This window comes from Dendrobates tinctorius, unplaced genomic scaffold (assembly GCF_039654945.1).
Source record: "Dendrobates tinctorius isolate UK_male_01 unplaced genomic scaffold, ASM3965494v1 ptg000019l, whole genome shotgun sequence".
Taxonomy (NCBI): Eukaryota; Metazoa; Chordata; class Amphibia; order Anura; family Dendrobatidae; genus Dendrobates; species Dendrobates tinctorius.
In genome coordinates this window covers 66,257,041-66,283,206 of record NW_027361687.1, presented here as the reverse complement: position 1 = coordinate 66,283,206, position 26,166 = coordinate 66,257,041, and positions in this window count along the sequence as shown.

Below are 26,166 nucleotides of genomic sequence, written 5' to 3'. Positions count from 1 at the left end.
TTATTCATTTATAGTTCTATAAATTAATAAGTTAAATATATTTTAGTTACAATACTACTGTTAAAACTTAAATTCCATACTTACATTAACAAAACTTGAACTCCAATAGAACTATAAAAAGATTAATCAACCTAAAAGAAAAGTAACAATAACACAATTAATATTATATTTTTAGACACTGTAAAGACCAGTAAATGGTCAATAATTCCTTTCTGGGGTGTAACTTAAAACCAAACATGGAATAGAACTTTAACTTGAAACTTTGTTAGTAAAACTGTGTTAGTTCAACAAAAACATGCACCGGTTCAACGATTAGTAGTCAAAACCTTCCCAACTCCCAAACTCCTTTACACTTACGCAGAAGACCATCGTTTCTTACAACACACGCCTGCGTGCCTTCACTTCAGCAAAGGCGTCCACAATGCTGTCTATGTCTAGTTTCCTAGCCCTCTCATTTTCAATGCTCAGAATCGCAAGGCCAGAAAGTCTTTGCTCCGACATGGTACTCCGCATGTAGTTTTTTATTAATTTTAGTTTAGAAAACGATCTTTCAGCACTGGCTACTGTAACAGGTAGTGTTAAAAATAGCAGAAAGGCTACACACACATCTGGCAATGTGGATGAAAGGGCATTGTTGTCTACCAAAAGGAGATGGGCAAGGTCACTGACAGAAGAGGACTTTTGGATCTCTTCCCTTAATGCAGAGCGAAAACTGAGTAGTTGACCAGGAAAATCAAGTGCTAAATCTTGTTTGTAGATTTCCTGCAGATTTGCTGCGGCTTTGAATAGAACATCATCAGATGCAGACGAAAGCATTTCAGGCTGAATTATACCAAATCGACTTAGAATCTGATCAAGTCCCCTAAACCTGTTTTGAAGCTGAGATGTTATAATGTCTAAACATGGAAAAAAAACTTTAACTTTAAAATGTTTTTCGGCATCACTTAACCTCTCATCAACTGCCAACTCATCAAAATGACGTTTGACTTTTGGGATCCATTTCTTTCCAAATTGTGATGATATTCCCCACGTTGTGCAAGTATTCCTGCAGTCTGTTTTGCTTCCTCGAACTGATTTCTGTAGTCACTTAAATTGTCTAGCACATTTTTAATTAGTTTGGATGCATTTGACAAATCAATGTTTTTTGTTTGCAAAACTTTCGAAACTGCATCTATATTTTCCAAAATCTTTGTTTGAACAACAACTAAAAATATAAACTCAAATGATTCAATTTTTTTTTTAGCGACGCTGCCTCTTCTCTTTCTTTTGTTTTGGTTGAGGTAAGCATGATCTTTGATAGCGCTTGCAATACATCCATAAATCGGAAACGTAAGGCTAACAGGGAGTCATGGCATGATGACCAACGAGTGGGGCATAACTTTTTTAAAGTCAAGCTCGATGTAGTTGCAAAAGAGGAAAGAATTTCCCACCGTCTTATACTGTCACCAAAAAATGAGTACAAATTCTGCACAACGTCAAAAAAATTGCAATTTCTCTCATTTGCCATTGAATCTTGCAGTACCAGATTAAGATTATGTGCTGCACAGTGCACATAAAGAGCATTTTGTTCTTTTTCAGAAATTCTGGCCTGAACTCCTGAGTATATGCCACTCATTGTGGCAGCTCCATCATATCCCTGGCCACGACACTTTTTTAACGATAGGCCTTTACTCTCTATACAGCCAATGATGTCATTTTCTATGCATGCGGCACTCTGATCATTCACAGCATGAAAACCCAGAAATACTTCATTAATTTTCACACCGGTTGCTCTTCTGTTTGCATCTCTGGCTATAGAAACATAGCGGAAAACCTGGCTTAGCTGATCGACTTTTGTAATGTCCTGTGTAGTATCCATGATAGCAGAGTAAAATTGTGCCTGTTTAATATCTGCGACTATTTCCTTCTGTACTTGTTGTGAAAGAATTTGGATGATCTCATTTTGGATTTTTGGGCTCAGATATTGCATTGATATCTGGGGCTTTTGAACAAGTTCTTTTAGAACTGGATCATACTCTGCAAGAAGCTGAACTATGGACAGAAAATTCCCATTATTCATTTCACCTAAATGCTCTCGATGACCGCGAAATGGTAAATTTGCCATTGCCATAGTTAATGTCACATTTATAATTCTTTGGAGAACTTGCCTCCAATAGCTCTTTTCCCGCCTGATTAGCTTCTCATTTTCCTCATCTATAGTTCCCTGTTTCCTCCACTGGTCATACACCATACATGCTTCAATGTGAGCATTTGAGCTCTCATGGGTCTGAATTTTTTATGTTAAATTCTTCCATTTATTAATAACTTTTGCCCAGGCTGGTTCAAAACCTTGCTTTTTACGATCCCCAAATAACTAGCATAGTTCACAATTAGCAGCATTGAGTTTAGGAGAATAACACAGCCACATGACAGGAATTTTAAGTCCTGTTTGTGTGATTCTTTCATATTTTTCAGAAAAATATCTTTTATCTGAATCATGATCTCTGGGAAAAGGACCAGAAGGCCTACAGGGATCCTGGGAAATAAAGAATCTTTTTACAGTGGGGTCAAAAATTGTTATAGGATAATTAGCCCTATCAGTTGCATACTTCTCAGAAACAGCAGCATCTAAAATGTTACAGGTAGATGTGCTTGCAGTTTCACTGGTGGCACTGGTATGCATCGGCTCATCTGAGGTGGGGATGATGGCTTGTAATAGGCTCATATCACTATCACATACACTTTCACTATCTTCATCTACTAAGTGAGGATCATCCACAGCAGACTGCCTAGTGCTGGCAAACTCCGCCACCTGGGTTTCCACATTAACAATAGGATCGCAACTTTCTGAACTTGTCTCTTCTGCAACAGATACCACAGTGGTCGGGGTTTTAGAGCTTTCACCCACAACTTTAGGGGTCGAAAAAAAACTACTAATTTTAGTCATTTTTTGACTTTTCAAACCCTCTTCCATTTTCTTTTTACGTTTTTGAGCACCACTCAGATGGTGATACGTTGACATAGTGAGTGATCTTGTGTGACTTTTGCACTTTGTCTGCAAAAATAAAGTACCACATATAAACAGATCCATAATATCACTAGGTGCCAACAGTCTAACACCACCCAGTTTATATTAAACCACTAGAAGCCGAGATATTTCTGTAAAATACCAGCAACACAAGCCCCTTCGGTAAAATCACCCGTGTGAAACAGCCCAAAGAAAGGACATGGCATGTCCTTTCTATTACATTCACCCACCTCTAGAACTCAATAGATTTGTTAACATACCAAACACCACTGCAGAAAGATTATTAGAATTAAGATTATTATGATTAAGATTATTATGGGCACCTCATAGTCCAGAATACAGTATTATGGGCACCACATAGTCTTCCATACAGTATTATGGGCTCCTCCTAGTCCGCCATACAGTATTATGGGCACCACATAGTCCTGCATACAGTATTATTGGCACCACATAGTCCAGTATACAGTATTATGGGCACCACATAGTCCACCATACAGTATTATGAGCACCCACATAGTCTGCCATACAGTATTATGGGCTCCTCATAGTCCGCCATACAGTATTATGGGCACCACATAGTCCGCCATACAGTATTATGTGCCCCATATAATGCTCCTCCATACAGTATTATGGGGCACCAGCTCCTTCATACAGTATTATGGGCCCCCTGCTCCTCCATGCAGCACATTATGGCCTCCCCTGCTCTTCCATGCAGCACATTATGGCCCCCGTGCTCCTCCATGCAGCATACTATGCCCTCCTGTGCTCCGGCACAGCTTCCAGCGAGCATGGTGACGAGAATGATATACTATTAAACTGCGTAGGCGACAACCATGGGCCCCCAGAAAACTATTTTTCCTCTCAGTGGGACCCCATCAGGTAGCCGGCACTTCCAGGGAGGATGGTGACGTACTATTAACACAGCATAGAGGTGACCACCATTGCGTGGGGCCCCAGAAACCTATTTTTCCTCTCATTGGGGCCCCATCACCAGGGAGGGTGCAGAGACAGCAGAGCAGCTCACCACACCAGGCTAGCCAGCTCTACACAGGGCAGGCCACAGGGCAGGAGTCAGACAGAGGGAGCCCGGCAGAGAGCACACAATCACACACCACCACACAGCCAGGCCGGCACGGTCCGGCACTACAGGACAGCGGTAGTCGGGAGCCGGCAGAGCTGCATGCCCGAGGAGGAGGACACTGGACGCACTGAGCAGGCCGCAGGGTTGCAGGAGTCAAACAGTGAGGCCGGCAGAGAGCACACAACACCACCACCACACAGCCGAGCTGGCACTGTCCAGCACTGCAGGACAGCGGTAGTCGGGAGCCGGCAGAGCTGCATGACCGAGGAGGAGGACACTGGACGCACTGAGCAGGCAGCAGGGTTGCAAGAGTCAGACAGGGAGGCCGGCAGAGAGCACACAACACCACCTCCACCACACAGCCGGGCTGGCACTGTCCGGCACTGCAAGACAGCGGTAGTCGGGAGCCGGCAGAGCTGCATGACCGAGGAGGAGGACACTGGACGCACTGAGCAGGCCGCAGGGTTGCAGGAGTCAGACAGGGAGGCCGGCAGAGAGCACACAACACCACCACCACCACACAGTCGGGCCGGCACTGTCCGGCACTGCAGGACAGCGGTAGTCGGGAGCCGGCAGAGCTGCATGACCGAGGAAGAGAACACTGGACGCACTGAGCAGGCCACAGGGTTGAAGGAGTCAGACAGGGAGGCCGGCAGAGAGCACACAACACCACCACACAGCCGGGCCGGCACTGTCCGGCACTGCAGGACAGCAGTAGTCGGGAGCCGGCAGAGCTGCATGACCGAGGAGGAGGACACTGGACGCACTGAGCAGGCCGCAGGGCTGCAGGAGTCAGACAGGGAGCCCGGCAGAGAGTCCACCACCACCGTCCACCACCACCACACAGCCGGCAGAGCAGAGAGAGTCCCCCACCCACCACCACACAGACACAGCCATCAGCTGAGGACATTGGAATAGACGCAGCCAGTGTGTATTATGCTAGTAGTGTGACTCACTCACATCACGGTACTCACCGGACCCGCTGACAGGAGTGGAGTGCTCAGTCACGGCGCCGCTCAGGGATGCGGCAGCGGTACGGTAACAGAGTCTGTCAGACACACACAGTGACAGGACACTGTCACTAAGGACAGGACAGAGCGGGAGCAGCAGCACAGTGTCACGTTTCCGCCAGACTTAGGGCCTGCTGTTCCGGTCGCGGCCTCTAGGAGGCGCCGGACCGCCACTTTATCGTCAGACTCAGGGACGGCTGTTCCTGCCTCGGCCACTGGACAGGGCCGTGGTTCTGTCACGTCAGGCTCAGAGCCTACTGTCCCGGCTTTAGCCTCTAGGAGGCGCCGGTCTGTCACGTCGCCGTTAAATTCTGGGTCTGCTGCTCCTGTCGCGGTCACTAGGAGGCGCCATGGCTCGCCCGGGAGTTATGGTGCTGACAGAGTAAGGGCACCTGCGCAGGCATCTGGTGGATGCAGGCTCCACCCCTCTGTCAGTCATCAAGAGGTTACTGCATCTCCATCTGGCCTGGTCCTGGGGGCGGTACTGAAGACATCATCAGTCCAGGAACCTATGAGGGGTGACCTGATCCCTGAAATACCTTGGGACTGGTCTTGCAAGCCGCCGGATATATTCTTGGTTCCCCTGTGTGTTACTGTGTGAATTGCTTTCTGACTGACTGACTGACTGACTTTGGCCTGGACTTCTGACTCTCCTTCTGCCTAACGATTCTGTACCTCTGCGACTCTCCTGGTTTATGACTTTCGGCCTGAATCTGACTCTGCTTCTGCCTAACGATTCTGTACCTCTGCTACTCTCCTGGTTTATGACTCTCGGCCTGAATCTGACTCTGCTTCTGCCTAACGATTCTGTACCTCTGCTACTCTCCTGGTTTATGACTCTCGGCCTGAATCTGACTCTGCTTCTGCCTAACGATTCTGTACCTCTGCTACTCTCCTGGTTTATGACTCTCGGCCTGAATCTGACTCTGCTTCTGTCTACCGTTTTTGTACCATTGCTGCCCGACTGGTTTAGACTCGCATATCTCCATGTTTGTGTCCTGTATTGGAACACCTTTCTGGCGACCGTCCTGCTCTGGTCACTGCTCCTATTCAGACAGCGCCTCCTGGGCTCTGCTATAAATCCAGATCCCTGTATAGGGGTAAAGGGTATCAGTGTTTCTCGGGGTGTTGCCTGGCTGCAGCCCAGACCCGCAGGCGGACGTCACATTATATCCGGCCATATAAAAAAAAACTGCTTCTTGTGTATATATCCAGCATATACAAAAGCAGTCTCCCTGAACTTTTTTTTTCTCTCCCTTCTTCTGACTGAGCTGATTTCTGGCCTAAACACCTGGTTCAGTGCACAGCCTGAAGGAGCACTTTCATCTTCCTGCACCAGTATGCTGCAGTCTGGAGCCTTCAGAGAGAGAGCTGAGCGTCAGAGATCCATACTACTGAGACATCGGCCTCTGGGCAACTCTGGCTATGGTTGCCCAGGGGCACAGGTATTGCCCGCAGATGCGGCTAAAGTTTTATTGCCTATTGCCCTTTCTTTTGGTCAGAAATCTCAGTGTGTGAACGCATATGTGGATTGTGGATCTGAAGGGAATTTTATGGATTCTTTGGTTGCTAAAAGTCTCGGTGTACCCCTATTAAGACTTAATGCCCCTATAAAAACTACGGCTATTAATGGCCCATCTATTGTCCAGGAGGGGGTTAAATTTGTTACTGACAAAATCACTATGTCGGTGGGAGCATTGCATACCGAGGTTATGTCATTTTTTGTGATGGATAATTTGTCTGCTTCAGTCATTTTGGGGATGCCATGGCTACGCCAGCATAATCCAGTCATCGACTGGCACCTAGGCGATGTTATACGCTGGAGTTCACACTGTCAGGAAAACTGCATGTCGCTAACAGTAAACCAAGTTAAAGTTAAACCCCTCCACATACCGTTTGCCTTCAGAGATTTTGAGGATGTCTTTTCTATTGCAAAATCTGAAAAGCTACCCCCTCACAGAAAGTATGATTGCCCTATAGATCTGATTCCAGATGCCCGTCTCCCAAAAGGGAGAATATTTAATCTCTCAGGTCCAGAGCGTCAGGCTATGAACGAGTACATAGCTGATAGCTTAAAAAAGGGGTTTATTAGACCGTCCATTTCACCAGTTGGAGCTGGCTTCTTCTTTGTAGAAAAGAAAGATGGTGGTCTCAGACCCTGCATTGACTACCGGGAATTGAATGCAATCACTATAAAGAACCAGTACCCGCTTCCACTCATCCCTGATCTTTTTAATCAGCTAATGGGAGCCCGTTGGTTTACTAAACTGGACCTCCGGGGGGCATACAATCTAGTCCGCATAAGAGACGGGGATGAGTGGAAAACAGCCTTTAATACCCCTCTTGGCCACTTTGAGTACCTGGTAATGCCCTTCGGACTCAGTAACGCACCTGCCGTGTTCCAGCACTTTCTAAATGACATTTTCAGGGACATTTGTGGGGTGTATGTCGTCGTGTATTTAGATGACATTTTGATTTATTCTGCTGACCCTGTGACACATGCTCAGCACGTTCGCTCTGTACTGCAGAGACTGCGAGAACACTCCCTGTTTGCTAAACTGGAGAAATGTGTTTTTTTTGCGGAGGAGGTACAATTTTTAGGATATGTGGTTTCAAGCACAGGCTTCCGTATGGATCCTGCCAAGATCCAACCTATTAAAACTTGGGTGCAACCCAAGTCGCTAAAAGCGCTGCAGCGATTTTTAGGGTTCGCAAATTATTACCGAAAATTCATCAGGGGTTTCTCCGAAATTGCTAAACCACTCACGGATTTGACCCGAAAAGGGGCAGACGTGACCAATTGGAACCCTGAGGCAATTCAGGCTTTTGCTACGTTAAAAGAGTGCTTTGTAGCCAACCCAGTTTTGGTTCAGCCTGATCTGGACCGCCCGTTTATTGTAGAGGTGGACGCCTCTGAGGTCGGAGTGGGAGCAGTGCTGTCGCAAGGCACTGCATCACTCACTCAGCTTCGCCCATGTGCCTTTTTCTCCCGCAAATTCTCTGCCACTGAGAAGAATTACGATATAGGTAATCGGGAGTTATTGGCGATCAAATGGGCCTTCGAGGAATGGCGCCACTTCCTCGAAGGCGCCAAACATAAGATCACTGTGATTACAGATCACAAGAATCTGACTTACCTGGAGTCAGCAAAAAGATTAAATCCTAGACAAGCGAGGTGGGCCTTGTTCTTCTCTAGGTTTGATTTCTTAATAACCTTTCGTCCTGGTACCAAAAATGTGAGGGCTGATGCTCTCTCTCGAAGTTTCTGCCCCTCACAGGCTGAGGACTCGGAGCCAGTTCCAATACTGGCCAATGGTATTGTTGTGTCGGCTGTGTCTCTGGACCTTCTGGAGGAGATCCGTAGGTCCCCAGAACCAGCCCCTGACTCGACGCCCCCCCAGAAATTGTTTGTTCCAGCGCCGTTTCGCCTACAAGTTCTGAAGGAGTTGCACGACTCCGTCCTGGCAGGCCATCCTGGGGTCAATAATACCGCCAGACTTGTGACTTGGAGTTTTTGGTGGCCAACGGTAGTTAAGGACTGCAAGGATTATGTACTAGCTTGTGAAACCTGTGCTCGCGCCAAGTCCCCTCACAATCGGCCTGCCGGCTGGCTCCAGTCCTTGCCCGCTCCAGAGAGTCCATGGACCCACATCTCCATGGACTTCATTACTGACCTACCACCCTCAGAGGGGAAGACATGTATCTGGGTGGTGGTGGACAGGTTCAGTAAGCAATGTCATTTTGTTCCCCTCTCTGGATTACCTAATTCAGAAACTCTGAGTAAGTTGTTTATTGTTCATGTAATAAGGCTGCATGGCGCTCCAGAGAATATCGTGTCCGACTGAGGTACCCAGTTTGTTTCCAAATTCTGGAGAGCATTCTGCAAACGTATTGGTATTGAATTATCCTTCTCCTCCGCTTACCACCCTGAGACCAATGGTCAAACGGAGCGTACCAACCAGGCTCTAGAGCAATATCTTCGCTGCTATGTCTCGGAACATCAGTCTGATTGGGCGGAACATCTCCCATTAGCTGAGTTCGCTCTAAATAACCAGTACCAGGAATCTATCAAAACCACCCCGTTCTTCTGCAATCATGGTTTGCACCCACGTTTTGGTTCATTTTCGGCCAAGATGTCGGAGCTTCCGGGAGTAGAGAATTCCATACGTCACTTAAGGACAATCTGGTCGGAGGTGAACACAAACTTGAAAGGGTCCCAGGTCAGGCAGGCTTCGGCCGCAAATAAACGGAGGTCCACGGGGCCGCACCTAGGAGTTGGGGACAAAGTTTGGCTGTCTACCAGAAACATTAAGCTTAAGGTGCCATCTGCCAAACTGGGGCCCAGGTTTATTGGTCCCTACGAGATATTAGAAGTAATTAACCCGGTAGCCTTTCGTTTAAGGCTCCCTCAGTCTTTTAAAATTCCTAATGTTTTCCACAAATCCCTTCTCAAGGTGTACCGCTCCCCAATTCATCCCGTCCAGTCCCCTCCTCCTCCAGTTTTGGTCAAGGGTGCCTTGGAGTACGAAGTCCAGGGCATCCTTGATTCCCGTTTAGTGAGAAAGTCTGTGCAATATTTAGTTCATTGGAAAGGCTATGGCCCAGAGGAGAGGTCCTGGGTCCCCGCTAGTGACATTCATGCCAAGGGGTTGATTAGAAGGTTTCACCTCCTTCACCCTGATAAACCGGGTTTTGAGGGTCCGGAGGCCCCTCTTGGAGGGGGGGTACTGTCACGTTTCCGCCAGACTTAGGGCCTGCTGTTCCGGTCGCGGCCTCTAGGAGGCGCCGGACCGCCACTTTATCGTCAGACTCAGGGACGGCTGTTCCTGCCTCGGCCACTGGACAGGGCCGTGGTTCTGTCACGTCAGGCTCAGAGCCTACTGTCCGGGCTTTAGCCTCTAGGAGGCGCCGGTCTGTCACGTCGCCGTTAAATTCTGGGTCTGCTGCTCCTGTCGCGGTCACTAGGAGGCGCCATGGCTCGCCCGGGAGTTATGGTGCTGACAGAGTAAGGGCACCTGCGCAGGCATCTGGTGGATGCAGGCTCCACCCCTCTGTCAGTCATCAAGAGGTTACTGCATCTCCATCTGGCCTGGTCCTGGGGGCGGTACTGATGACATCATCAGTCCAGTAACCTATGAGGGGTGACCTGATCCCTGAAATACCTTGGGACTGGTCTTGCAAGCCGCCGGATATATTCTTGGTTCCCCTGTGTGTTACTGTGTGAATTGCTTTCTGACTGACTGACTTTGGCCTGGACTTCTGACTCTCCTTCTGCCTAACGATTCTGTACCTCTGCTACTCTCCTGGTTTATGACTCTCGGCCTGAATCTGACTCTGCTTCTGCCTAACGATTCTGTACCTCTGCTACTCTCCTGGTTTATGACTCTCGGCCTGAATCTGACTCTGCTTCTGTCTACCGTTTTTGTACCATTGCTGCCCGACTGGTTTAGACTCGCATATCTCCACGTTTGTGTCCTGTATTGGAACACCTTTCTGGCGACCGTCCTGCTCTGGTCACTGCTCCTATTCAGACAGCGCCTCCTGGGCTCTGCTATAAATCCAGATCCCTGTATAGGGGTAAAGGGTATCAGTGTTTCTCGGGGTGTTGCCTGGCTGCAGCCCAGACCCGCAGGCAGACGTCACACACAGCAGCAGCCAGCAGGGGATCGCTACAGCCGGAGAGGAGAGGAAAGAAATGCGGGACCGGGACGGTGACTCACCGCCCACGCGAACCACTGCCTGCAGACAGCAGAGAAGGACCAGGTCACGCGGCGGTCAGGGCCCAGGAGAGTGACTCATCGCCACCGGCGTCAGTGCGTCACCTGAGACCTGACAGAGTGAGTCAAGAGCTGCCGCCGCTGGAGACAGCCAGCCAGGGAGCCGTCAGTGCCGCTGCTTCCGCTGCTACCCCGGTAGTTACACCCCTGACCCATGGAATTCCAACGGCAGGAGCAGCCCCAATCCGTGAACGATATTGACAGATTCCTCCACAACTCTACCAAGAGGTGAAAACTTTGCTGGCCCAAATGCTACGAAAGGGAGTGATTCGAGAAAGCCAAAGCCCCTGGGCAGCTCCCATTGTGTTGGTCCGCAAAAAGGATGGCACCTTACGATTCTGTGTGGACTATCGAAAGCTGAATGCTTGCACCATCAAAGACTCATGCCCACTGCCCCGAATAGAAGAATCCTTGTCCGCCTTGGGGAAGGCAACGTACTTTTCTACTTTGGACCTGGCCAGTGGGTACTGGCAGGTACCCATGTCAGAAGAAGACAGGGCTAAGACGGCATTCATACTTCCCATGGGACTATTTGAGTTCAATTGAATGCCGTTTGGACTGGCTAACGCCCCAGGGACCTTTCAGCGGTTGATGGAGCGGTGACTGGGAGATCTCAATTTTGAGGCCACGTTGATATACCTGGATGATATTATCATTTATGCTGCCACGTTTGAGGACCACCTGAAGCGGTTGGGGCAGGTACTCGGCCGGCTGCAAAAGTATGGGTTGAAGGTAAAATCCCAAAAATGCCATCTATTTCGCACCCAGATCGAATATCTGGGCCATGTCGTCTCGGCGGAGGGCGTAAGGCCGTCCCAGGAAAAGGTTGCTGTCATTCAGGGATGGTCTACCCCCGAGACGATAAAAGACGTGCGGGCCTTCCTGGGGTTGGTCAGATACTATCGTCGTATCGTAAAGAATTTTGCATGCTGGGCTCGAGCCCTGCACGACCTGCTGAAGGGGGCTCCCGCTGGGGCAAATGGACAAAAAATCCAGTGGCAACAACCTCAAGAAGAGGCCTTTCAAGACCTTAAGGCTGCGCTTTCGGATGCTCCGGTATTGGCTTATGCGGATTTCTCGCAACCGTTCATCCTGCACACTGATGGGAGTCTTCACGGGCTGGGGGCTGTGTTGTCACAAGTTCAAGATGGCCGGGAGAGAGTGATCGCGTATGGAAGCCACTCACTCCATGATTCCGAGCGCAACCCTGACAATTACAGCTCCTTTAAGCTCGAGCTCCTCGCAGTAGTGTGGGCCATGAAGGAGCGATTCGCAGAGTACCTGGCGGGCTCCGAGGTAGTGGTGCAGACCGACAATAACCCGCTGGCCCATTTGGGAAACGCCAAACTGGGAGCTCTGGAACAAAGATGGGTGGCCCGGTTGCGAAATTCAACTATAAAATTATCTATAAAAGAGGGGCCGAGAATGTACACGCTGATGCTCTCTCCAGGATTCGACATACAACCCCAGGGAAGAGTCGAGACGACGAACTAGAAGGGGGTGAGATACCGATTGCCCTCACCGCTGCCGTGCTTACAGCTGCCACCTAGGAAGTACCTCACACGCAGAACCTAAGGGGCATGCTGGAACAATCCCGGGATAAGTGGATCCAACAGCAGCAAGAAGACGAAGAAATTGGGCTTCTCTGGAAATGGGTAACCGCTGGCAAATTGCCCACTGACTCCCAAAGACAGTCTTTGACTCAGGACATGTCGCTGATGTTACGACAATGGGAGAGACTGGTTATCCGAAAGGGACTATTGTATCATAAAATGACATCACGAACAACATCTATGACTACTTGACAGGTAGTTAAGCCAGGAGCCCAACTTAACGAACTGGCTCGAGAAGCCCACGAAAAAGGGGCTCATTTTGGAGCTCAAAAGACCTTGCAATGGTTACAACTGAAAATTTATCATCCACACTTGCATGCTGTTGTGGACGAGACTTGCCGGACCTGTCGCCTATGCGAATTAGCTAAACTGCCCGCACAGCGAGCCCCAGTACAAACAATCGTGACCTCAGCGCCCCTCGAGCTTCTGATGGTGGATTACCTGACCATTTGTCCCGCATTCCAGGGGTGTGAACACTGCCTCGTCATGGTAGACCATTTCACTAAGTTCGCAGTGGTCACCCCCACTTGAGACCAGTCCGTGGAGTCGGCCGCCTCAGCAATTTGTAGAAACTTTATACAAGTTTATGGCTGCCCTCAATGGATTCAATCCGATCAAGGAGCATGTTTTTTGGGAAAAATAATGGACGAACTACACCATCTCTACGGTATTGACAAATCCAGGACCACGCCATACCACCCGCAGGGAAACGGGGCCTGCGAGTGATTTAGTCGGACTTTAATCCAAATTTTGCGTACTCTGGAGAGTGACAAGAAGGCCCGTTGGCCCGAATATGTACCTGAACTAGTATGGGTCTATAACAACCGAGTACATCGAGTTACCGGCTATACCCCTTATTCACTGTTGTTCGGACGCGAGGGCAAGGGTATCACAGAGGTAGAGTTGGACCCAGAGGAACCTCAGCCCTGGACTGGGGTATCATCATGGGTCCGAAATCACCGGCACAGGCTGCAAACTCTTCATCGAATCGTACATACCAAACTTCAAGATTTAGAACACCCAGGAATGAGTTCATCTCTGCCTCCCAACCTCCAAAGCGGAGACCGAGTACTCGTACTAGACCAATGTCCCCAGAACAAATTAGAGCCACGCTGGGAAGAGGGTCCCTATCGGGTCCTACACCGTATAAACCCTGAAGGACCTATGTACTAAATACAACCCGAGAAAGATTAAATGCTGCCTACCCGCGTAGTGCATCGGAATATGCTACGCCCCTGTATTTCCACTGACCCAAAACAACCTGAACCTGCTCCTCAGGTCTCTGAACCATTGCCCGTGTTCTGGGACCCGGACGACGAAGACGACTTCCCCACAATAACCAGGGGCTCTCTACTCAATGATAAACCAACTGACACAATTAGCCTGCCCGAACCAGCTAGCCCACCACAGACAACCACCCCAGAAGACTCCACCCTAGTCAAACTAAGACGCTCCGAGCGGTCAACAGCCGGGAAAACCCCCCAAACGATACGAACAGGACCAATTCATATGGCAACAAAAATTGACACCTCCGCAGATCAACTCAAGCCTACTGAGGCCCTCGCCCGAGGACTGGCGAGTATAAAAGAGACAGGGAGCACGCAGGGGAGTCAGTTGGTGATACGTCAGACACGGAGCAGGAGACGGAGGGGGCGTAAGAGAGCGGGAAGGACACTGACAGTTGAGAGAAGCGACCAGCAGCAGAGGGTAGATACGCAGTGGCCCTCAGGAAAGAGGCGCCGAGCTTACCAACAGGGGACTGTCTCTTCACCCCAATCTCAGGTTACGGCCTGCCCCCGGTCATCCTCGGCCGTTACCGCTGAGCTCGAGCACTCCGCGGCCTGTCTGCTCCCTCTCCCGGCTGCTGCCATTCCTCTTCAGCCCCTGGTTGCGGCCTGCCCGCTGCCACCCGCGGACGCTGCCGGTTCACGTCAGCCCATGGTTGCGGCCTGTCTATTACTGCTCACAGTCACCTTCACCCCGCTGCAGTCGGCAGTGGGGGCCTGTTCCTTGTCAACAGAGGCACTCTGCACACAGCCCCAGGCTGTGCACGCGGCCAGTAAACTGCCACTCTTGAGCACTGCAACACCACCCTGCTTGGGGACAGGAGTCCCGTTGAACTCGCTAACAAGCGCAACCCCGCTGTTACAACAGGGGGTTACTTCATCTCAGGACTCCATCAGGGCCTGTTGTGCCCCAACTCCTCCTGGGCGCTGGGGCGCCCGAAGACTACTCCAAATCTTCAGCAGCTGGGCCCAGCGGCTGCGACACCAAGGCAGCCTCATCAAAGACTCCACAGCAGCCTCATCAAAGACGCCAAAGCAGCTTCATCAACAACACAGCTTCCACAGAGACGCCGAGGGACGTCAGGACGGAGAAGTGACATTATAGAGTATAAGGACCCCTAGACGGCCATACCGTGGCCCCATAGTAACTGGCCTCGGCCGGGTTAGCCGTGTTCTTTCCAAATAGTGTTTGGTTGTACTGAGTCCCTCCGAGGACAAGTGTTGTTACCCCTTTTTGGTTGCTTAGTATAGCCCTCGCGGCCTTAAATTATAAAGAGTTTGCTTTTCAAAGTTCGTCTCATCACTGCATCCTGCGAACCTGCTGTTACCTACACACACATGAATGGCTAAGTAGTATCTGTAACCTTTTCTCACTAGGCCCTGTACTCGTCTTAGGTCTTAGGGATAGTTGGCCATAATTGGGAGGGCTGATATTGCATGCATGATTTCGGTAATTCAGGCAGTTAATTGTGGGTTTTTACTGTGCGATATTGTGGTGATTGATATTACTGTATTTGTGCTGTAGTATCTGTGTGTGTATATGTATGTGTATATATATATATATATATATATATATATTTATAGTTGCCAGCTTGGGTATAAATATGTATGTATGTAATAGACTGTAGACTTTTTTGTGTAATAAATACCCTTTATTGATACAGTTTTGTCTCTATTAATATATAATATAAGGAAAAGATAGTGTTGAGGCATTAGCTAAATTACTGGGCAGCTCAAGAAAGGTTAACAGGGGGAGGTCACCCTGAAAGAAGAATGAGTGAGTTAGGTGGGAGAGGGAAGCATCAAATAATGGAGGTTATAAAGTGCCAGGATGTTTATTAATTGCACTGGGAGAACTCCTAGGAGCGTACTGTTCCCTTAATCCCATTTTAGTTATCTATGTACTGTTACCACCCACCTTTAGTGTCTACCTTTTTTTCCTCATAGATTGTAAGCTTGCGAGCAGGGCCCTCCTTCCTCTTGGTGTCTGTTATAATCTATGTGATTATTGTTATGCTGTAATGTCTATTGTCTGTACAAATCCCCTCCGAAATGTAAAGTGCTGCGGAATATGTTGGCGCTATAGAAATAAAATGTATTATTATTATTATTATTATTATTATTATATTATGTAGAAGAACACCTATCACTCCACAGAGGAGACTTGACCTTTGACCAGATGCCCCTGAGAAATTTCAGAAGATCCTTCTTACATTTGGCGCTGAGCTGAAACATCTTCTCTCAGATTTCGCCCATGAGGAGGAGACTGTAATAAAGCCCAAAACTACCTCTTCCTGTCATTTTCATCCTGGTTATTATTATGTGTATTGGACTGTTTATGATCTGCAGGAGGACCAAAAGACTGGTCACCCAACTGCATAGAAGTCAGGCTGAGCACCATTAACTCAGCCGGAGAAGGGGGTTAAGGACATAAGAAAAACCCAGTCCTTTACCCCGGATTCAATAAATGTTTTATATGAATAATGATGTGTGATTGTGTGTTATGTAAATTGATCGGTTTACTGCCTAGCAAAATTCCATATGTGTGCATATAGACACTTTAGGTGTAAGGTGAATGTCAAAATGTTAGCTCCATAGCTGTTACAAAGGGCTGGAGTAGTAAAAATAAAGAGTGACATGAGGCCCTGATTCATTTCAGTGTTCACACCAGTTTTCTTATGTAAAACACTTTGAAAAGTTGCAACATTTTTGCTACTTTGGGGTTTTCACAGCAATCCCAGCCAACTCTGCTAAAGTGGGTGGAATGTGATGCAGCAGCGCCCATGGGCTGTTAATTAAAAGTTTCACCAAATTGTAGCATTTCTGGTGAGGCACATGCCACTGAGAAGATGCGCTTAATTCATTAAGTGGCATGTACTGTACGTCTCCAAGAAGTCAAAACTTAATTGTATTCCATGACTAGTGTGAAGAATGCCAGTCTTCATGTATCAGTCCCATAGTGAGAGACCAAAATAAATCTGAGCACAGCTAGAAAGTTTTAGCGCAAAAGGATGACATACTACAGCATCTAAGCTGTTTCACAGAAAGAGGGGATCCTTTTGTCAGCCCCTGGTTTCCATGCAACTCAATTACAAGGGGTGAAGCATTCTTTTCAGTAGCCATCAACATAAATGACCCCATACACATTGGATTGTCTGAGCCATCCAGGAAAAAAGTCCTTTTCATGAAGAGAAAATATAAAGAAAGAAATCACTCTTGAAATGCAGAGATTACATAAGTTACTGTATATTGCTTGGCCATCAAGGTCCATAACACATGGGCCCAACAGATGAATCCTGTCACTTTGTATATCAGCATTAATAAAAAAAAAGAGAGCACTGAAGAAAGATGGATCAAATTAATTAACGCTAGGGCTATACAGTGACTTTGACAACAACCTCCAAAGTTTGCACTGTGCCGATGCTACATCGCGGTGCTAAAGCCAATTGCTGGGAGTCATCCTGTATTAAAGACTCCCTCCTCCTTAGGGAGTCGCCAAATCAACAATATTCATTAGTGTGTAATTTCTCCCATTAGAGAGTTGCGAGATCCCCTTTTTCCTGTGTAGTCAGTGTCCTGAACTTAAAATCCCTGGTCCTAGTGAGTTCAGTGTCCTGAGCCCAAACCCCTGGTCCTTGTGCGGCCAGTGCCTGAACCTGCGCCCCTGGCCTGTGCGGCCAATGCCTGAACCTGATCTCCTGGTCCCAGTGCTGCCCATGCCTGAACATTGTCTACCCGGATACGTGTGCGGCCAGTGCCTGAACCTGCTTCCCTGGTCAGTGTGCAGACAGTGCCTGAACCTGCTCCCCTGGTCCTGGTGCAACCAGTGCCTGAACATTGTTCCCTGGTCCTGATGCGGTCAGTCTGTTACCAAAGTCCCCTGGTCTCAGTGTGGCCAGTCCTGTTCCTGAAGTCCCATTCCCAGTGCGGCCAGTGGACAATGTCCCCCGGTCCATGAGCAGCCAGTCCCTGATTCAGTATCTAGACCAGAGATCCCCAACCTGTAGCTTGGAGCCACATGTGGCTTGCGGTCCCATGAATTGTGGCTCGCGGCTGTCTGCGAACTTGGTGCATTAGCTACAGGTCTAGCAAATGGGTATGAGGAGCACATCTGAAACTAGTGAATTACTTGAGTAGCCCTGCACAGAAGAGCAGCTCTGGGTGCATTTATACTGGTCTTAGGGGTTTAGACATAATTTAAGTATGGTACACTGGAGACAGGATGATACTACCTATCAGAGGAGTTGCTTGAATATGGATGAGACAGTGTGTTGGGAGTTCTGGATGGGAGAAAATTGAATGGGGATAATTTTAGGGACCTCTGGATCTAGGTATACTGTTTTGTGGTGATTTCTGTGCAAAAGCTTTGGTTATCATTATACCTGTAATGGAGGCTTTGGTTGCAACTACTGTGAGCGGGGAGGGAGGGAGCTCACATTCCAAAGACATACTGATAGGGAATTTAGATTGTGAGCCCCATCGGGGACAGCAATGATAATGTGTGTAAAGCGCTGCGGAATATGTTAGCGCTATATAAAAATCAAAGATTATTAAAGATTATTATTATGTGGCTCGCGACCCTCTCTCAGAGCTGAATGTGGCTCTCTAGATCAGAAAAGTTGGGGACCACTGATCTAGACCAATGTGTCTGAACATAGCTGTCATGCCGCGGCCGCCACCGGCTGTCACGCCACTGCCGCGGCCGCCGACGGCCTCACTGCCACTACCCGGCACACTTACTCATTGTCCCTGCACGCTCCCGCTCTGTCTCCTGCTCTCCGATGGGCGCCTGACGGTGCCTGATTGTCATTTGTGCCTAACAAGTGATTCTGACCCCACGTCCCGCTGCGCGTGTCCTTGCCTGCAGCTTCTGCTCCCCGTGCCTGTATCTTATCCTATTTCTCCGTTCTCCTCTCTCCTAGTGCCTGGCTGTCTGTGGTTCCATCCTGTCTTGTTCTGGTGTCCCAGCTGTGTCCTCCAGCCCGTGCCTCGACCCTCGACACGCCTTGTCCGTGTTTCCAGTCCTGCCCGCCGTCCGTGTTCCTGTCCTGGTGGTCCTCTGCCAGCCTCTTCGGTCTCCCGCTGTGACTCCTGAGTCCTTCCCCTGGGTACCAGCTGCCGTGGTGATAGTCTTCCGGGGCTCTGCCCCTAACGCTCCCTGTATAGGGGGTGGTCCACCTGGTCAGCTCGCCCATGGGAGGTTCGTTGCCACGGTCCAGAGGGTCCACTCCAGGAGTACCTCCAAAAGTCTCACAATAGCCCTAGTCAATGTCAGCTAACCTGTTCTTTGGGTCAGGGACTGCAGTACAGGGATCTGCCTATTGGTGGTACCAGTCTGTCGCCACCATCTGGAGCTCCAGTGAATACTTGGTACAGTTGTGGCCAAAAGTATTGACACCCCTGCAATTCTGTCAGATAATACTCAGTTTCTTCCTGAAAATAATTGCAAACACAAATTCTTTGGCATTATTATCTTCATTTAATTTGTCTTACATGAAAAAACACAAAAAAAATTGTCCTAAAGCCAAATTGGATAAAATTCCACACCAAACATAAAAAAGAGGGTGGACAAAAGTATTGGCACTGTTCGAAAAATCATGTGATGCTTCTCTAATTTGTGTAATTAACAGCACCTGTAACTTACCTGTGGCACCTAACAGGTGTTGACAATAACTAAATCACACTTGCAGCCAGTTGACATGGATTAATGTTGACTCAACCTCTGTCCTGTGTCCTTGTGTGTACCACATTGAGCATGGAGAAAAGAAAGAAGACCAAAGAACTGTCTGGGGACTTGAGAAACCAAATTGTGAGGAAGCATGAGCAATCTCAAGGCTACAAGTCCATCTCCAAAGACCTGAATGTTCCTGTGTCTACCGTGTGCAGTGTCATCAAGAAGTTTAAAGCCCATGGCACTGTGGCTAACCTCCCTAGATGTGGACGGAAAAGAAAAATTGACAAGAGATTTCAACACAAGATTGTGCAGATGTTGGATAAAGAACCTAGACTAACATTCAAACAAGTTCAAGCTGCCCTGCAGTCCGAGGGTACAACAGTGTCAACCCGTACTATCCGTCGGCGTCTGAATGAAAAGGGACTGTATGGTAGGAGACCCAGGAAGACCCTACTTCTTACCCTGAGACATAAAAAAGCCAGGCTGGAGTTTGCCAAAACTTACCTGAAAAAGCCTAAAAGGTTTTGGAAGAATGTTCTCTGGTCAGATGAGACAAAAGTAGAGCTTTTTGGGCAAAGGCATCAACATAGAGTTTACAGGAGCAAAAAGAGGCATTCAAAGAAATGAACACGGTCCCTACAGTCAAACATGGCAGAGGTTCCCTGATGTTTTGGGGTTGCTTTGCTGCCTCTGGCACTGGACTGCTTGACCGTGTGCATGGCATTATGAAGTCTGAAGACTACCAACAAATTTTGCAGCATAATGTAGGGCCCAGTGTGAGAAAGCTGGGTCTCCCTCAGAGGTCATGGGTCTTCCAGCAGGACAATGACCCAAAACACACTTCAAAAAGCACTAGAAAATGGTTTGAGAGAAAGCACTGGAGACTTGTAAGGTGGCCACTGGCCAGCAATGAGTCCAGACCTGAATCCCGTAGAACACCTGTGGAGAGATCTAAAAATGGCAGTTTGGAGAAGGCACCCTTCAAATATCAGGGACCTGGAACAGTTTGCCAAAGAAGAATGGTCTAAAATTCCAGCAGAGCATTGTAAGAAACTCACTGATGGTTACCGGAAGCGGTTGGTCACAGTTATTTTGGCTAAAGGTTGTGCAACCAAGTATTAGGCTGAGGGTGCCAATACTTTTGTCTGGCCAATTTTTGGAGTTTTGTGTGAAATGATCAATGTTTTGCTTTTTGCTTCATTCTCTTTTGTGTTTTTTCATTTAAGACAAATTAAATGAAGATAATAATACCAAAGAATTTGTGTTTGCAATCATTTTCAGGAAGAAACTGAGTATTATCTGACAGAATTGCAGGGGTGTCAATACTTTTGGCCACAACTGTAGGCGCTTAACTACACCCCTTCCTAGGCAGGCCCAGTCCACAAATCCATTTGAACCACCATTGGGCATAACATTATGCTGGTGTACATAAGGATGGAATGGGGATTGTGGAGTTTATTTGCAAGGAAGACATGGAACATGTTTTGAAGAAACTGGATGATACAAAGTTTTGTTCTCATGAAGGTGAAACCTTACATCCATGCCTGTGCTGAAAGAAATTACCGATGGACTGTCCCAATAAGTGAAGATGGATAGTCAATCTCTTAAACTGGAGCCCAGAGCTTGTCTGCTGAAAAAGAGGGGGAGGAGTGTGAGAAGCTAGCCATGACTTTTTCCAGCACAGAGCACTGGTACATTGATCTTATTGTTGTGTTTATGAGAAATTTGCTTGCTCATCAGTTTAAGGTGCACAAATCTCTCCTGGAAAGTGTTTAGCCTCAAGAATCAATATTTCCAGTCATTGATTGTAAGCAAAGGAAGATATGTGGGCTGGATCTCATCTATTTAAATAATTGCCTTGTGTTTTCATTTGCTGTTCTGCCCAGATGTCACCATATCCCAGAATTCCAAGCGGAGAGAGTTCACTGACCGCCATATTGGGACACCCAAATGATAGGTGTCTCAATATGGAAACTGCTGCTGGTACCAACTTATTGCGCGGTACCACCAGCGGAACACCGTCGCACCACACACAAACTCTCACACTCACATTCACACTCTCACATTCACACACTCACACTCATACACACACACTCTCACTCACACACTCACACTCACATATACTCACACACTCACTCACACTCACATTCACACTCTCACACTCACATACACACTCATACTCACATTCACACTGTCACACTCACACACACTCACATTCATACTCTCACACTCACAAACTCACACTCACACTCTCACACTCACGCAGCCTCTTGCGTAGCACCACCAGCGGAACACCATCGCACTACGCCTGCGCAAATTCCATGCAGGCGCAGAGAATCATTCAGCTGATATCAGCGGCAGATGCATGACGCGTCTACAGGCAGAGGAAGATGGTCACATTAAAGGGGTTTTCCCACGAACGAAAGTTCATTTTAAAAATTGTCTGTGTCTGACCGTGTACAGAACATACAACAGCTCCTGGGCAGGGGAGGAAGCAGAAGACAATATTGACATTACAGCAGGGGATCGCAGAGGATTCATTTTGTGAGGTAAATTATTTCACTGACTATTTTAAACAAAATGTATCCTCTGCGATCTCCTGCTGTAATGTCAGTATTGTCTTTTGCTTCCTCCCCTGTCCAGGAGATGTGGTATGTTCTGTACACGGTCAGACACAGACAATTTTTAAAATGAACTTTCGTTCGTGGGAAAACCCCTTTAAATAGAAATTTCTCCTGACATGCTGTGTACTGACTGTTTAGTGATGGGGCACAAAGGTCAAACAAGAGATGACATGAGAGGAGAAGACAGCAGATTGGGAGAGAGAAAGTGCACAGGGGTGAGACAGACAGAGCAGAGGGTGGAGATAGCTCAAATGGGACAGCACATGAGGGGAGAACACCGCACAGGAAGGAGAGCGACAGCAGACAAGGGGGATAGCACATGAGGTAGACAGGTCAAAGAAGAAAGCACAGATGGGAGAAGTCAGCACATGAGGAAAGAGAGAGTGGATAGGTGGGTGAGCACATGGGGGAGAGATTCTTAATGCTGCAAAGCCTGCCCCCATCGTGACATTACCGCCCTCCCGATGCGATAGCATCAGGCCTCCATCTAGTGTATACATAAAGCCTACATTAGCACTTCTGTCATGCATCTGTTCAGGGCATGTGTGTCTTTGTTCCTCTCTGCCAGGGACCACAGGCAGGCTGGGGATTGGACTTCTAGAACATTCTTCAGCAAAAGTTTAAGGTGGAGGGTGTGAACACTTCTGCCCATCCAGGAGGCTGATCCCAGGAGAGGGAGAACAGTAAGCCTTGTCTAGTGAGTGAGTTGGTGCAGAGACGTCAAGGAGCGAGGATCTGTTGCTGAGGTCCTGGTGCCCATATTTGGATGGGCTATGGAGATTGATTGCTGGCTGGAGCTGGATACATGTGCTATGGTCGTGTGATTTGTTGTCTGGATTTGAGGAACTATCCTAAGGACTGTTGCTGCTGGCTGGAGATAGATACACTACGTTCAAAAGTTTAGGGTCACTTAGAAATTTCCTTAGTTTTGAAAGAAAAGCACAGTTTTTTACACTGAAACTAACATTTAATGATTCAGAAATTCACTCTATACATTGTTAATGTGGTAAATGACTATTCTAGCTGCAAACGTCTGGTTTGTAATGCAATATCTTCAAAGGTGTATAGAGGCCCATTTCCAATAACCATCACTCCAGTGTTCTTATGGTACTTTGTGTTTGCTAATTGTGTAAGAAGGCTAATGGATGGTTAGAATACCATTGAAAACCCTTGTGCAAGTATGTTAGCACAGCTGAAAACAGTTTGGCTGATTAGAGAAGCTATAAACCTGACCTTCCTTTGAGCTAGTTGAGAATCTGGAGCATTACATTTGTTTAGAAAAAATAAGTCCAGCGCTGTAAGTCCTTAAAACCCATTTTCTTTTATTCCATCACTTCCAATAGCATTAAAAGAATTACGTCATAGTCCAGAACATTAAAATCAAATGCGTTTCAACGCAAAACCGTGCATCTTAATCATTGACAAAGATCTAACGGCAGACTGAAGATTTTAGACTAGTTCACAGTTCAATCCCACCCACCAGATCCAGCTACCTGATAGGGACAGCTGTGTAGAGAAACCTGATAGACGATTAACCCCTTACAGGCTGGGATCATATATGACATCAGATAGGTATTTTTTTTTTTATTCATAATGATAAATCAGATCCTTTCTAATATTGATGCCATGTGGGACCCTGGTGTTTAGCTGATAAGCCGGGAAACATGGTGGATTTATCAGTTTTCTTTTAATATCACCACCTGTGACGGGAATTTTAACCCTTTCTATACCTGACACCTCAAAAGCGGACATATCCCCCTCATGACTATTAATAAAATGTTTTGAAATTGCTGAACTTTTATTAATGATTTTACTGGTGGCATTACATTTGTTAGTTCCATTAAACTCTCAAAATGGCCAGAAAAAAAGAACTTTCATGTGAAACTCAACATTATATTCTTGTTCTTAGAAATGAAGGCTATGCCATGCGAGAAATTGCCAAGAAACTGAAGATTTCCTACAACGGTGTGTACTACACCCTTCAAAGGAGAGCACAAACAGGCTCTAACCAGAGTAGAAAGAGAAGTGGGAGGCCCCGCTGCACAACTGAGCAGCAAGACAAGTACATTAGAGTCTGTAGTTTGAGAAATCAACGCCTCACAGGTCCTCAACTGGCAGCTTCATTAAATAGTACACGCAAAACGCCAGTGTCAACATCTACAGTGAAGAGGCGACTCCGGGAAGCTGGCCTTCAGGGCAGAGTGGCAAAGAAAAAGCCATATCTAAGACTGGCCAATAAAAGGGAAAGATTAACCCCTTCCTGACATGAGACGTACTATCCCGTCCACGGTACCCGGGCCTGTATGACCGGGGACGGGATAGTACGTCTACCGCGATCAGCGGCGCCTACGTGGTGAGCGCCGCTGATCGCGGCCGGGTGTCAGCTGATTATCACAGCTGACACCCGGCACAATGTGTCAGGGGCAGTCACGGACCGCCCCCGACACGTTAACCCCTTGCACACCGCGATCAAACACGATCGCGGTGTACCGGGAGTTAAAGGGAAGCATCGGCAGGGAGGGGGCTCCCTCCGTGCTTCCCTGAGCCCCCCACGGCAGCGCAATGTGCAGCGCTGCTGCGTGGGGCTCCTTTCCTCCAGGCCCCCGAATCCAAGATGGCGACGGGGGCCTTCGGGGGCCTGGGGAAGCTGGCTTCCTCAGTGCCTGCAAAGCGCAGGCATGAGGAAGCCTTGTGCACTGCCTGTGACAGATTGCTGATCTGTCACAGTGATCTGTGATGTGACAGATCAGCGATCTGTCACAGGACAGTGATGTCCCACCTGGGACTATGTAATAAAGTAAAAAAACAATTAAAAAAAAGTGTAAAAATAAATTTAAAAAAATCGCCAAATAAATTAGTAAAAAAAAAAAAAAATATTCCCCAATAAATTCATTTTTTGAAAATAATAAAAAAAACAAACAATAAAAGTACACATATTAGGTATCGCCGCGTCTGTAACGACCTGCCCTATAAAACTGTCCCATTAGTTAACCCCTTTAGCGAACCCCTTAAAAAATAAAAATAAAAAACGAAGCAAAAAATAATGATTTATTATCATACCGCCAAACAAAAAGTGCAATAACGCGCGATCAAAAAGATGCATATAAATATCCATGGTACCGCTGAAAACGTCATCTTGTCCCGCAAAAAACAAGCCGCCACACAGCATCATCAGTGAAAAAATAAAAAAGTTATAACTCGCAGAATAAAGCGATGCAAAAATAATTATTTTTTATATAAAATAGTTTTCATTGCATAAAACCGACAAAAACATAAAAAAACGACCTAAATGAGGTATCGCTGTAACCGTACTGACCCGAAGAATAAAACCGCTTTATCAATTTTACCGCACGCAGAACGGTGTAAACGCACCCCCCCAAAAGAAATTCATGAAACGCTGGTTTTTGTTCATTCTGCGTCCCAAAAATCGGAATAAAAAGCGATCAAAAAATTTCACGTGCCCGAAAATGGTACCAATAAAAACGTCAACTCGTCCCGCAAAAAATAAGACCTCACATGACTCGGTGGGTCAAAATACGGAAAAATTATAGCTCTCAATATGTGGTGATGCAAAAACTATTTTTACAATAAAAAGCGTCTTTTAGCGTGCGACAGCCGCCAAACATAAAAACCGCCATAAATAGTAAATCAAACCCCCCGTTATCACCCCCTTAGTTAGGGAAAAATAATAAAATAAAAAAAATGTATTTATTTCCATTTTTCCATTAGGGTTAGGGCTAGGGTTAGGGCTAGTGGTGTGTTGGGGTAGGGTTGGGGTAGGGTTAGGGCTAGGGTTAGGGCTAGGGCTAGGGTTAGGGCTAGGGCTAGGGTTAGGGTTAGGGCTAGGGTTAGGGGCGTGTTGGGGTTCGGGTTGGAGTTAGAATTGGGGGTTTCCACTGTTTGGGCACATCAGGGGCTCTCCAAATGCAACATGGCGTCTGATCTCAATTCCAGCCAATTCTGAGTTGAAAAAGTCAAATGGTGCTCCTTCCCTTCCAAGCTCTGCTATGCGCCCAAACAGTGTTTTACCCCCACATGTAGGGTAGCAGCCTACTCAGGACAAATTGCAAAACAATTTTTGGGGTCCAATTTCT